This window comes from Pteropus alecto, unplaced genomic scaffold (genome assembly GCF_000325575.1).
Source record: "Pteropus alecto unplaced genomic scaffold, ASM32557v1 scaffold479, whole genome shotgun sequence".
In the NCBI taxonomy this organism is placed as follows: Eukaryota; Metazoa; Chordata; class Mammalia; order Chiroptera; family Pteropodidae; genus Pteropus; species Pteropus alecto.
Window position 1 is genome coordinate 1,169,068 of NW_006492031.1, and position 12,294 is coordinate 1,181,361.

General features: G+C 32.7%; 1 long non-coding RNA gene across 1 annotated transcript in view; it reads left to right on the top strand.

Moving 5' to 3' along the window:
- Positions 1–12,294, top strand: part of LOC112473510 — a 65,175-nt gene that overhangs the window by 7,251 nt on the left and 45,630 nt on the right. The window lies entirely within an intron of this gene.

Here is a 12,294-nt window from a genome sequence, read left to right on the forward strand (position 1 = left end):
TGAGCATCCTTAACAAGTGTTTTGAACATCGCATCTGGTAGCTTGCTCTTCTTCATATTGTTTATTTCTTTTTCTGGAGCTTGTTCTAGTCTTTCATGTAGGATATGTTTCTTTGTCTCCCAATTTTGGCTACCTATTGTGTTTGTTTCTATGTATTAGGTAGGGCTCCTAAGTCTCCTGATCTTGGTAGAGTGGCTTTACATAGTAGGTGTCCTGTGGGGCCAAGTGGCACAGTCTTCACTGGTCACCTGAAAAAGATACTCCAGATGTGTCCCTTGTGTGGGTTGTGTATGCCCTACTGTTGTAGTTGAGCCTTTGTTGCTATTTGCACTTCTATGGGAAGGATTGATCCTTGGGCTGATTGATTGGTTTTGAAAATTGGCTAATGAGGAGATGACCATACTACAGAGCAGGATTCACTTTCACAGGGCTCTGGTGCCTGCCCAGTGTGCCCTTCGGGTGTGTCCTCACCAGATGCAGCCCTGAGTGATGCTCCGGTTCTGGTTGAAGCTGGCTACTGGTATGCCGGCCCAAGGGCCTCCTGAGAGGGGCCCAGCTGCAGGTCAGGTTCAGCCACAGCCTGTGCACTTCCAGAGCCACCTGGTAAGAGTCACCAAGCAATCTGCAGATGGCTGCTACCTGTGCTGGGCTTATAGATGTCTCGAGAGGCCAAGCCAGAAACTAAGGCTGGCCACTGCTGATGCTGGGCTTGGTGCTGCTCAGCAAGAGGAATGGGGAATGCTGAGGCCAGATGCTGCTTCTTTGGGTTTTATGAGCCTTTGAGAGATTTTAGGAATGTTTGGAGCATGAGCCAAGACAGGCCATTTGTATAGAATAAACCACTGGAGCAGCTTGGGTGGGCCCACAACTTGAGAGAGGTGGTGTCTCAAGGAATCGCCTGGGCAGAGTGACTTGTGTTATCTAGATTGATGGAGACTCAGATATGGTAGTGCCTGTGTCCACATGCTGGTTGTGGGGAAGGCTTAACCATGGAACAATGGATACTTTGAGCACTTCTGTCTAAGAGAAAGCTGCCCCTCCAGCCTTTGCCCTAAAGCCTGACAACTCAGTGTCTCCCTATATGTGTCTGGTGCTCCTTGAGTAGCTACCCCATGCTGGAGCTCAGACTGAGTGAGTCTATCAGCCCTCTGTCTCAATCAGTCACAATCTCACAGCCAGAGTTTGTGGGGACTTCTCTTCCCATCACTGGAACCCTGGGCTGAGGAACCCAGTGTGGGGCCAGGACCTCTTGTTCCTCATGGAGTGGAGTGTGCTCTGCAGTCAAGATAACCCTCCTGATCCTCGACCGCTCCACGTGATTGTGGGACTGGGCCATTTTGCATCTCTGCCTCTCCTAATAGTTTCAAGGTGACCTCTTATGTATGTCCTTAGTTGTATGACTTGTGTTTAGCCAGACCTCAAGCGACTCCCAGTGATGGTTGCTCTGTGGTTTTGTTATAATTTTGGTGTGGTTGCAAGAGGAGGCATGCACAGCATTTACATTCTATGCCATCTTGGCCAGTCTCTTAAATTTATTTCAAATTATAGTTGACACACAATATTATATTAGTTTCAGGTGTACAACATAGTGATTCAACAAGACTCTTGTGTCTGGATTATTTGGCTCCCCAACTATGTAGTTACCTATATTAGTAGTTTGTGTATTCCTTTTTATCGTGCATCACATTGTATTATTGTGTAGTTCTGTTTTATTTCTAAGAAGCATTTTAATGTATAAATATTCCACAATCTGTTTATCTATTCACTTGTTAATTGATACTTGGGTTGTTTCTAGATTTTGGTTACTATAACTAAGATTGCTGTTAACATATTTTTGCAAGATTTTTTGTGGACACATGTTTTTATTTATTTAGGGTGAATACCAGGAATAGAATTGCTGGATTATAGAGTAGATAAATATATGATGAAAATATGCCATTGGGAAGTTGGCCTGTAGAACAATAAAACTGTGTGGTCAAATACAATCACTTCATCAGTTGCTCCATTTGAGTTTCTATTTTCTATGAGTTCTTTTTGAACTCTGCTGCAAGCTGAATCCTCATGTTGTCAATCATTTGTGTACTTTATTAAATATTTATGGTGAATCTCATAAGAATCTGGGCCATTAATTAACTTGAAATCATTTCTTACAGACTGAACTTTTATTTATGCAGCATTGTGTTTTTTGTTTATTTTTTGTTTTTGTTTTTGTTTTTAAGGAGTTGAAATACCATAGAGGTATCACTACACTTTTTAATACTTCTATGAACCAAAGATAGATCAAAGATGCCCATTTTGTAGTTGGATAAGTTGAAGCACAGAATGGCGTTAAAGAGGGTACTAATTCCTCTGTAGAATAGTCCTATCTATAATGTCCCGATATTAGTCTGCTTTATTCAGACTGAGATGTTTACTACAGAACAAATGAGCAAACAGCTGGCATGATAGGCTACGAAGTCCCTTTGTGTGTGTATGTGTAAAACCTCTCTGCTGCACCACATCATTCACTCATCATCACAAAACTAAGACCCTATTCCCTTTGGGGTCACTTCATTCTGGCATGACCACTTAGTAACTTCCTTGAGAGCCATTCCAGATGTAGTATATTTTGCTGAAAAATACTACAACCAAGTTCCACAGTATCACTGCTATGATCTCACTGGTTCTTATAAACAAAGCAGAGTTTGGTCTTGTCTGCATTTAGATGAGAAACATCTCAAAAAATTCGCCAAAATATTGGCAGAGAAAGGTTGATGATTCACTGGTGGGACAGAAAATGGCATCAGGTCATGTGATTGTTAAATTTATGTATCAACTTGACTGGACCAGTGTGTCCAGATAGTTGGCCAACAGTTATTTTGGGTGTGTCTGTGAGGGTGTTATCGGTTATGATGAACATTTAAATCAGTAAGCTGAATAAATCAGATTGCCCTCCCTCACGTGGACCAATCAGCTGAAGACCTGAATAGAACAAAAGGCTGACTCTCCCACTAGTGAGAGGGAAATTCTCCTTACTGAGTGTCTTGAGCTGGGACATTGGTCTTTTCCTGCCTTTGGACTTGATTTCAAACTAAACACCAGCTCTTCTTAGGTCTTGAACCTACTGGCTTTCGGAATAAAACTACACTATCGGCTCTTTTAGAATGACAGCTTGCTGACTGTAGATCTTGGGACTTCTCAGTCTCCATAATTGCATGAGCAAATTTCTTACATATACATTAAAAAACAAACAAACAAACAAACAAAACATATTTTCTGTGTCTCTGGAGAACCCTGACTAACACAAGTCATTTTAGGAGAAGGAGTATCTGAAGTAAAATAATTTTCATGCTGAGAAGTTGGGGCATAGGATTAATTTCCATTGAAAAAGAGTTCTTTATTTGAAGTTATTTATGCTTAGAAAGGTTTCTAAAACTTAGGTTAAATATTCTTGATATTAGAAAGAATTTTCTCTGAGTGGTAGAGATACAGATGATTTTTCTTATTTTCTGCATATGTTTCTATGTATGTGTTTTCTAAATTTTGTAAAAGTATTATGTATTACTTTTTAAAAATTAAACTTTTAATTTTAAGATAATTATAGATTCACATGCAAGAAATAATACAGAATAAATACAGTTGCAAGAAGTATAGAAAATAATACAGTTGCAAGAAATAATAAAGAATAAAATCAAGTACCTTTGATCCATATTCCCCCAATGGTAACGTCTTGCAAAGTTACAGCACAATATCACAACCAAGACACAGACATTGATGCAGTCAAGATTCCATCACCAAATAATCTCTTATGTTGCCCTTTATAGCTACACTCACTACCCTCCCACTTCCACCTCTCCTTAACCTCTGGTAACCACTAATCTATTCTCCATTTCCATAATTTCGTCATATTAAGAATTTTATATACATGGAATTATATGGTATGTAAAGCTCTGGAGATTCATCCATATTGTACGTATCAATAATTCATTTTTATTGTTGAATGTATTATTCTGTGGTATAAATGTATCACAGGTTGTTTAATCATTTACCTGCTCATCTGGATTGTTTCCAGTTTTTCGCTCTTATAAATAAAACTGCAATAAATATTTGTGTCCAACTTTTTATTTCTCTGAGATAAATGCTCAGGAGTATAATTTCTGGGTCATATAGTAGTTATGTATTTACTTTTTAAAGAAACGATCAAACTCTTTTCTAGAGTAGTACACCATTTTACATTCCCACCAGCAATTTAAGAGTGATGCGGGTTTTCTTCACACTCATCATCATATGGTGAGGTATATAATGTTATCTCGTGGTTTTCATTGAGTTTACCTAATGGTTAATATATTTTACGTACTTATTTGCCATCTATATATTATTTTTAGTGGAACATCTCATGTTTTTGCACATTTTCTTATTGGATTGTTTGTTTTTTCACTGTTGAGATTTGAGGGTTCTTTATATATTCTAGATACTAGTTTTTTATTGGATATGTAGTTTCCAAATATTTTCTCCCACTCTCTAGCTTGTCTTTATTCTCTTACCAGGATCTTTCACAAAGCAAAGTTTTGTAATTTTAATGAAGTCCAATTTATCAATTTTTCCTTTTATGGACTGTGCTTTTGGTTTCAAGTATAAGATCTCTTTGCTTAGCCCTGGGTTCCAAAGATTTTCTCCTATTAAAAAAAAGTTTTCTAGCTTTGATTTTTAGGTTTAAGTCTGTGATTCATTTTGATTTAATTTTTGTTCAGTGGGTGAGACTTAGGTCTAGGTTCTCCTCCCCCTCCTCCTTCTCTCTTTCCTCCTCCTCCTTATCTTCTCCCTTCCTTTCCCGTTCCTTCTCTTCCTACCCTTAATCTTTCTCTTTCTTGCCTATAGATGTCTAATTGCTCCAGCACAATTTGTTGAAAAGCCTATATTTCCCCCATTGAATTGCTTTTACACTTTCGTCAGAAATAGATGGGCAAAAAGATTTGTGTAAATCTATTTCTGGCTTCTTTATTTTATTCCATTGATCGATGTGTCTATTCCTTTGCCAGTACCACACAGTATTGATTACTGTAGCTACATAAAAAGTTTTGAAGTCAGGTAGACTGAGTCTTCTTACTTTGCTCTCCTTTTCAAAATCGTTTTAGCTATTTTAATTTGCCATTCTATATAAAATAATTTGCCATTCTATATAAAATAATTTGCCATTCCGTATAAAATAAATAATCTTGTCTACTCTACAAACAAATCTTTCTGTGATTTTGATAAGAATTGCATTAAACCTGTATATAAATTTGCAGAGAAATTACATCTTTTATTATATTAAGTCTCCCCATCTATAAACACAATGCGTCATTCAATTTATTTAGATTTTTTTTTATTTCTTTCATTGTTTTGTAGTTGTCAGTATATAAATCCTATTCATGTTTTGTTAGATTTACACACACATGGAAGTATTTATTTTTTTTGAATGATTGTAAATGGTATTATAATTTTAGTGTCACATATTTATTTCTAGTATGTAGAAATATAAAGATATATTTATATTTATTTACATATGATATATAAATACATAAAATATGGTTATATATTATAAATATGTATGGCTTTAATATTATATATATACATATATATCTATAATTTATGTCTCTCTTGTATCTTGCAATGTTGCTGAACTCATTAATTCTAGAAGTTTTTTAAGTAGATCTCTTGGGATTTTCTACACAGGCAAACATTCTATGGGAAAATAGGGACAATTTTATTTCTTCCTTTCCAATTTATATGTCTTCTATTTCCTTTTCTTGCCTATTGCATTATTTAGAACTTCCAGCCCCATGTTTAATAAGACTGGAAAGTGTATATCCTTACTTTATTTCTGATCTTAGGAGAAAAGCATTTCAACTTTCACTATTAGGTATATTAGCCATTGGTTTGCTGCAGGTGGTCTTCATCAAGTTAAGAAAGTTCTCTTCATTCTTTTTTTTCTGAGTTTTTTAAAATCATGAATAAATATTTAATTTTATTAAATGTTTTTTTTTTTGCATTGATTGATATATCATGTGATTTTTCTCCTTTAGCCCATTAATATGATAAATTACATCGATGGACATTTGAATATTGAAACATCTCTTGGTTTATAAGTTTTTAAAAACAATTGCCAAATTCTATTTGATAATTTTGGTTAGAAATTATTGTGTTCATTTTTTTGAAGGATATTGGACTACAGTTTTCTCATTTTGTGTATGTTGCCTTTGGGAGTCACAATTACACTGGCTTTATAAAATAAATTATGTAGTGTTCTCTTCCTTTTTCTGGAAGAGATTGTGTAGAATTGGTTTTAATTCTTCTTTAAATATTTGGTGGAATTCTCCAGTGAAATTATCTGAGCCTAGATATTTATTTTGAGGGAATTTCTTAGTTATTGATTCAATTTTCTTAATAACTATAAGGATATTCAAATTATCCATTTCATGCTGGATGAGTTATGGTAGCTTCTATTTCTCAAAGTGTTGATCTATTTCAACTAAGTTGTTAAATTTATGTATGTAGTATTTTGAAATCAGAAAATATGAGTCTTCCAACTCATATTTTTTTCTTTTTTTTCTTTTTTCTTTTTTTTTGCTACTTGGGGTTCCTTGAGATTCTATATGAATTTTAGAATGGGTTTTTCTATTTCTGCAAAAAAAAAAAAAAAAAAGAAAGAAACAAAAGAAACAGAACAAAACAAAACGAACGTTATTGGAATTTTGAAAGAGATTGCATTGAATTTGTAGATTACTTTGAATAATAATGACATTTTATCTGTATTAAATCTTCCAAACCATGAACTTGGAACATAATTTTATTTACTTACTTCTTTAATTTTTTTCTGTAGTGTTTTGTAGTTTTCATTGTATAAGATTTTTCCTCCTTGGTTAAGTTAATTCCTAAATAATTCTCTTTGATACTATTCCTAAATAATTCCTAAATAATTCTCTTTGATACTATTTTAAATGTAATTGTTTTCTTAATCTCCCTTTTAGATTTTTTATTATTAGCATATAGAAATGCAAGTGACTTTTGTGTTTTGATTTTGTATCTCGCTACTTTGCTGAATTCATTTATTAGTTCTAAAGTTTCATTTTGGTGTGAATTATTGGGATTTTCTACATATAAAAAGAGATATATTTACTTTTTCTTTTCCAATGTGGAAGACTTTTATTTCTATTTCTTAACTAATTGCTCTGGCTAGGTGTTCTAGTACTATGTTGAATAGAAGTGGTAAAGTGGGCATCCTTGCCTTGTTCCTGATCTTAGAAGAAAATCTTTCAGTCTTTTACCATTGAGTATATTTATTGTTAGTTTTTCATATGTAGCTTTTATTATGTTGAGGTAGTTTCTTTTCCTCATTTGTCGAGTGTTTTAATATCACGAAAGGGGATTAAATTTTCTCAAATGCTTTTTTGTATCAATTGAGATGATCATGTGTTTTTTATTCTCTATTCTATTAGCGTGGAATATTACATTGATTGATTTTTTTGTGTGTTGAACCATCCTTGTATTCCAGAAATAAATCCAACATGGTTATAGTGTATAAACCTTTTAATATGCTACTAAAACAGGTTAGTTAGCATTTTGTTGAAGATTTTGGTATCGATGTTTGTAAAGGATTTTGGTCTGCAATTTCATAGTGTCTTTGGCTTTGGTATGAAGGCAATGCTACTTCATAGAATGAGTTAGGAAATGTTCCTTTCTCTTCAATTTTCATTTTTATTTTTTGGAAAAGTTTGAGAAAGATCGTTGTTGTTCTTTCAATGTTTAATAGAATTCGCTAGTGAAGAAGCCATCAGGTCTAGGGTTTTTATTTGTTGAAAAATTTTGGATTCTTGATTCAATTTTCTTAACAGGTATAGATCTGTTGTGAACTTTTATTTCTTTATGATTTAGCCCTGGCAGACTTTGCATTTCTATGAATTTGTCCATTTTATCTAGATTATCCAATTTGTTTGTGTATGAATGTTTATGGTACTCTCTTGTAATGCGTTTTGTTTCTGTAACTTCAGTAGTAATGTCCTCACTTTCATTTCTAATTTTAGTAATTTAAATATTCTCTCTTTTTTACTTAGTCTACCTAAAGAGTTTGTTAATTTTGTTGAACTATCCATAGAAGAAACTTGGTTTTGTTTATTTTTTTCTGTTATTTTTCTAGTCTCTATTTCATTTATCTCTGCCCTAATATTTTTTTTTTCTATTGGATTTTGGTTTAGTCTATTTCTTTTTCTAGTTGTTTTAGTTAAGTTGTTAATTTGAAGTTTTCCTTTTTTTAATGAAGGCATTTTTTTGCTATCAATTTTTCCTTAGTACTGTTTTTACTGGATCCCATATGTTTTAGCATGTTATGTTTTTATTTTCATTTCTCTAAAGATATGTTCTAACTTTGCTTTTGATTTCTCCTATGACCTATAAGTTGTTCAAAAGTATTGCTAAATTTCCACAAATTTGTGATTTTCCAATTTTCCTTGTATTAACAATTTCTAACTTCATCCCATTATGGTCAGAGAAGATACTTTTTTTTAAATAATATATACTCTTAAAACTCTATTGGTATTTAATTTGTGGCATAACATGGCCTATCCTGGAGAAGAATATCTGTTTCACGTGCACTTGAGAAGAATATCAGTTAGAACTCGTTAATTCATTGTGTCCTCTATTCCTTTACTTATCTTTTGTCTGAGTGTTCAGTGTATTATTAATAGTGAGGTATTCAAGTCTCCAGTTATTGTAGAACTCTTTCTTATTTCAATATCGTCGATTTTTGCTTCACATATTTTGCTAGTCTGTTACTAGTGTGTAAATATTTCTAATTGTAACATCTTCTTGCTGTATTGAATCCTTTATATTAATATGTAATGTTCTTCTTTGTCTTTTGTAAACTTTTTGCTTTTGATTTAAAGTCCGTTGTGTCTGATATTAGTATAGCTACCTCTGCTCCATTTTGGTTATGATTTTTATGAAACATCTTCACATCCTTTTACTTTCAACCAATTTTTGTCTCTGGATCTAAAGTGAGTTGCTCATAGATAGCATATAGTTAGATAATGTGTGGTTTTTTAAATCATTCCTTTTAACCTCTGTCTTCATTGAAGAGTTTAATCCATTTCCATTTCATGAATTTTATATTACTTTTTAATATCACCATAATTTTTCTTACTGAGATAAAATTTTTAAATGGAGAACCAAAGAAATAAACCCTAAAGGGAAAGTTTGGGGTTATTTAAACATGGGAGTAAATAAATGCGTATTTTATTATAAGCACAGAGTTGTAGAGATTAATACTTCATTTGGCATGAAGCAGACAGTGAAATTGACTTCTATCTAGATCCATTCTACTGAGACTGGTTAAAAGTTATTTATTTATAAAATAACTACATCATTGAACATACAAATTGACCCTCTTATAATTGGCCCATTTTCTAAGACCATAATATACGTCAGCATAAATGTACACATTGAATCCCTTTCCCTATTCATCCGGTTTGATTTCAACAGCACTTATTTTGCCTTTCATTTAATTGCAAATTAATTATCCTATAAGCAAGGCTCTTATAAAAAAAATTCTGCCTCATTTTTTTCTTTGCCCTGACCAATGAAAATTTCTGGAATCCTCTGAGATTTTTATATAATGAAGTTAATTATTTTGCATACTCTGGGAGAAAAGGCTAGGCTGGTAACATTTTTTAATGTTTATTCTTTCCATTTCAGTTGATGTACATATTATATTAGTTGCAGGTATACAACATAGTTATTAAACATTTATATACTTTGTAATCATCTGATAATCTATATGATATCATACATAGTTATTACAATGTCATTGACTATTTACTATTTACTATGCTATATTTTACATCTCACGACTATTTTGATAACTGGCAATTTGTACTTCTTAATCCCTTTCCCTTTCTCATCCAACCTCCCTCTCATCTGGTGCCACTAATTTGTTCCTGTATCTATGAGTTTGCTTCTATTTTATTTGTTTATTTTGTTTTTTAGATTCTACAAATAAATGAAATCATATGGTATTTGTCTTTCTCTGTCTGACACAGCATTAATACCTTCTAAGTTCATCCATGTCGTTACAAATGGTAAGATATCATTCTTTTTATGGCTGGGTACTATTCTATTGTATGTATGTGTACACACGCGCGCACACACACACACACACACACACGCATATACACACACACCACCTCCTCTTTATCCATTCATCTATTGACGGACACTTAGGTTGCTTTCATATCTTGGCTATTGCAAATAATGTTTCAATAAATATAAAGATGTATATATTTTTTTGAAATAGTGTTTTGGATTTCTTTGGTTAAATACCCAAAAGTTGGATCATATGGTAGTTATATTTTTAATATTTTTGAGGAAACTCTATACTGTTTTCCATAGTGGCTGCACCAATTTGCAATTCTACCAATAATGCGCAAAGGTTCCCTTTTCTCCACATCCTCACCAACACTTGTTGTTTGTTGATTTATGGCTGATAGACATTCTGACAGAGGTGAGGTTATATGTCATTGTAGTTTTAATTTGCATTTATCTGATGATTAGTGATATTGAGCATCTTTTCACATGTCTGTTGGCCAATTGTATGTCTTCTTTGGAGAAACTTCTATTCAGGTCCTCTGTCCATTTTTAATTAGATTGTTTGTCATTTGATGTTAAGGTGTATGAGTTCCTTACTTATTTTGTATACTAACTCCATATCAGATATATCATTGGAAGATATCTTCTCCCATTCAGTAGGTTTTTTGTTTTGTTGATGGTTTCCTTTGCTGTGCAAAAACTCTTTAGTTTGATGTATTCACATTTTTTTTTCTTTTGTTTCCCTTGCCCAAGGAGACATATTCAAAAAATTTTGCTAAGTGTGATTCAAAGATTTACTGCTTATGTTTTCTTCTAAGCGTTTAATAGTTTCAGGATTCACATTTAACTCTTTAATCCATTTTGAGTTTTTTTTTTTTTGTATAAGGTGTAAGAAAGTGGTATAATTTTATTTTTTCGCATGTATCTGTCTTTACTCCATTGTATATTCTTGCCTTCTTTGTCACAGATTAATTGACCATATAGGCATAAATTTATTTCTGGGCTCTCTATTTTATTCCATTGATCTACGTGTCTGTTTCGATACCAGTGTCATGCTGTTTTGATTACTATAGCTTTGAAGTATAGTTTGATATCAGATAGTGTCGTATTTATAACTTTACTTTTCTTTCTCATGATTGCTTTCATTATTCGGGTTTTTTTGTGGTTCTTTATACTTTTAGAATTATTTGTTCTAGTTCTGTAAAAAGTGCCATTGTTATTTTGGTAGAGATTGCATTCAATCTGTAGATTATTTTGAGTAGTACGGGCATTGTAATAATGTTAATTCTTTCTATCCATGAACATAGTATGTCCTTCCTTTTTTTGTATCTTCTTTAATTTTTTCTTCAATAACTTATAGTTGTTTGAGTATAGGCTTTTTCTCACCTTGGTTAAGTTTATTTATAGGTATTTTATTGTTTTTGATGCAATTTTAAATGAGATTGTTTTTCTTAATTTCACTTTGTGATAGTATGTTATTGGTATATAAATGTGGAACTGATTTCTTAATATTAATTTTATATTCTGCTACTTTATTGAATTTGTTATTCTAAAAGTGTGCGTGTGTGTGTGTGTGTATGTGTGCATGTAATCTTTAAGACTTTATATATATCACCATGTCATCCACAAATATTGACAGTTTTACTTCTTCCTTTCTAATGTGAATGCATTGTATTTCTTTTTCTTGCCTGCTGTGGCTAGGACTTACAATATTATGTTGAGTGAAAGTGGTAAAAGTGGACATTCTTGTTTTGTTCTTGATCTTAAAAAAAATGCTTTCAACTTTTCACCATTGAATATGATGTTACTGTGGATTTGTCATATATGGCTTTTATTATTTTGAGGTATGTTCCCTCTATTTCCACTTTGCTGAGACTTTTTATCATAAACGAATGTTGGATTTTGTCTAATGCTTTTTATGTATCTATTGATATAATTATATGATTTTTATTCTTCATTTTGTTTATGTGGTATATCCATTGTTTCATGGATATTGAACGAACTTTGCATTCCAGGAATAAATCCCATTTGATCATGATGAATGGTCTTTTTTAAAGTATTACTGAATTCTATTTGGTAATATTTTGTTGAAAAAATTTCATCTATGTTTATTTGAGGATATTGGCCTATAATTTCCTTCCTTCCTTCCTTCCTTCCTTCCTTCCTTCCTTCCTTCCTTCCTTCCTTCCTTCCTTC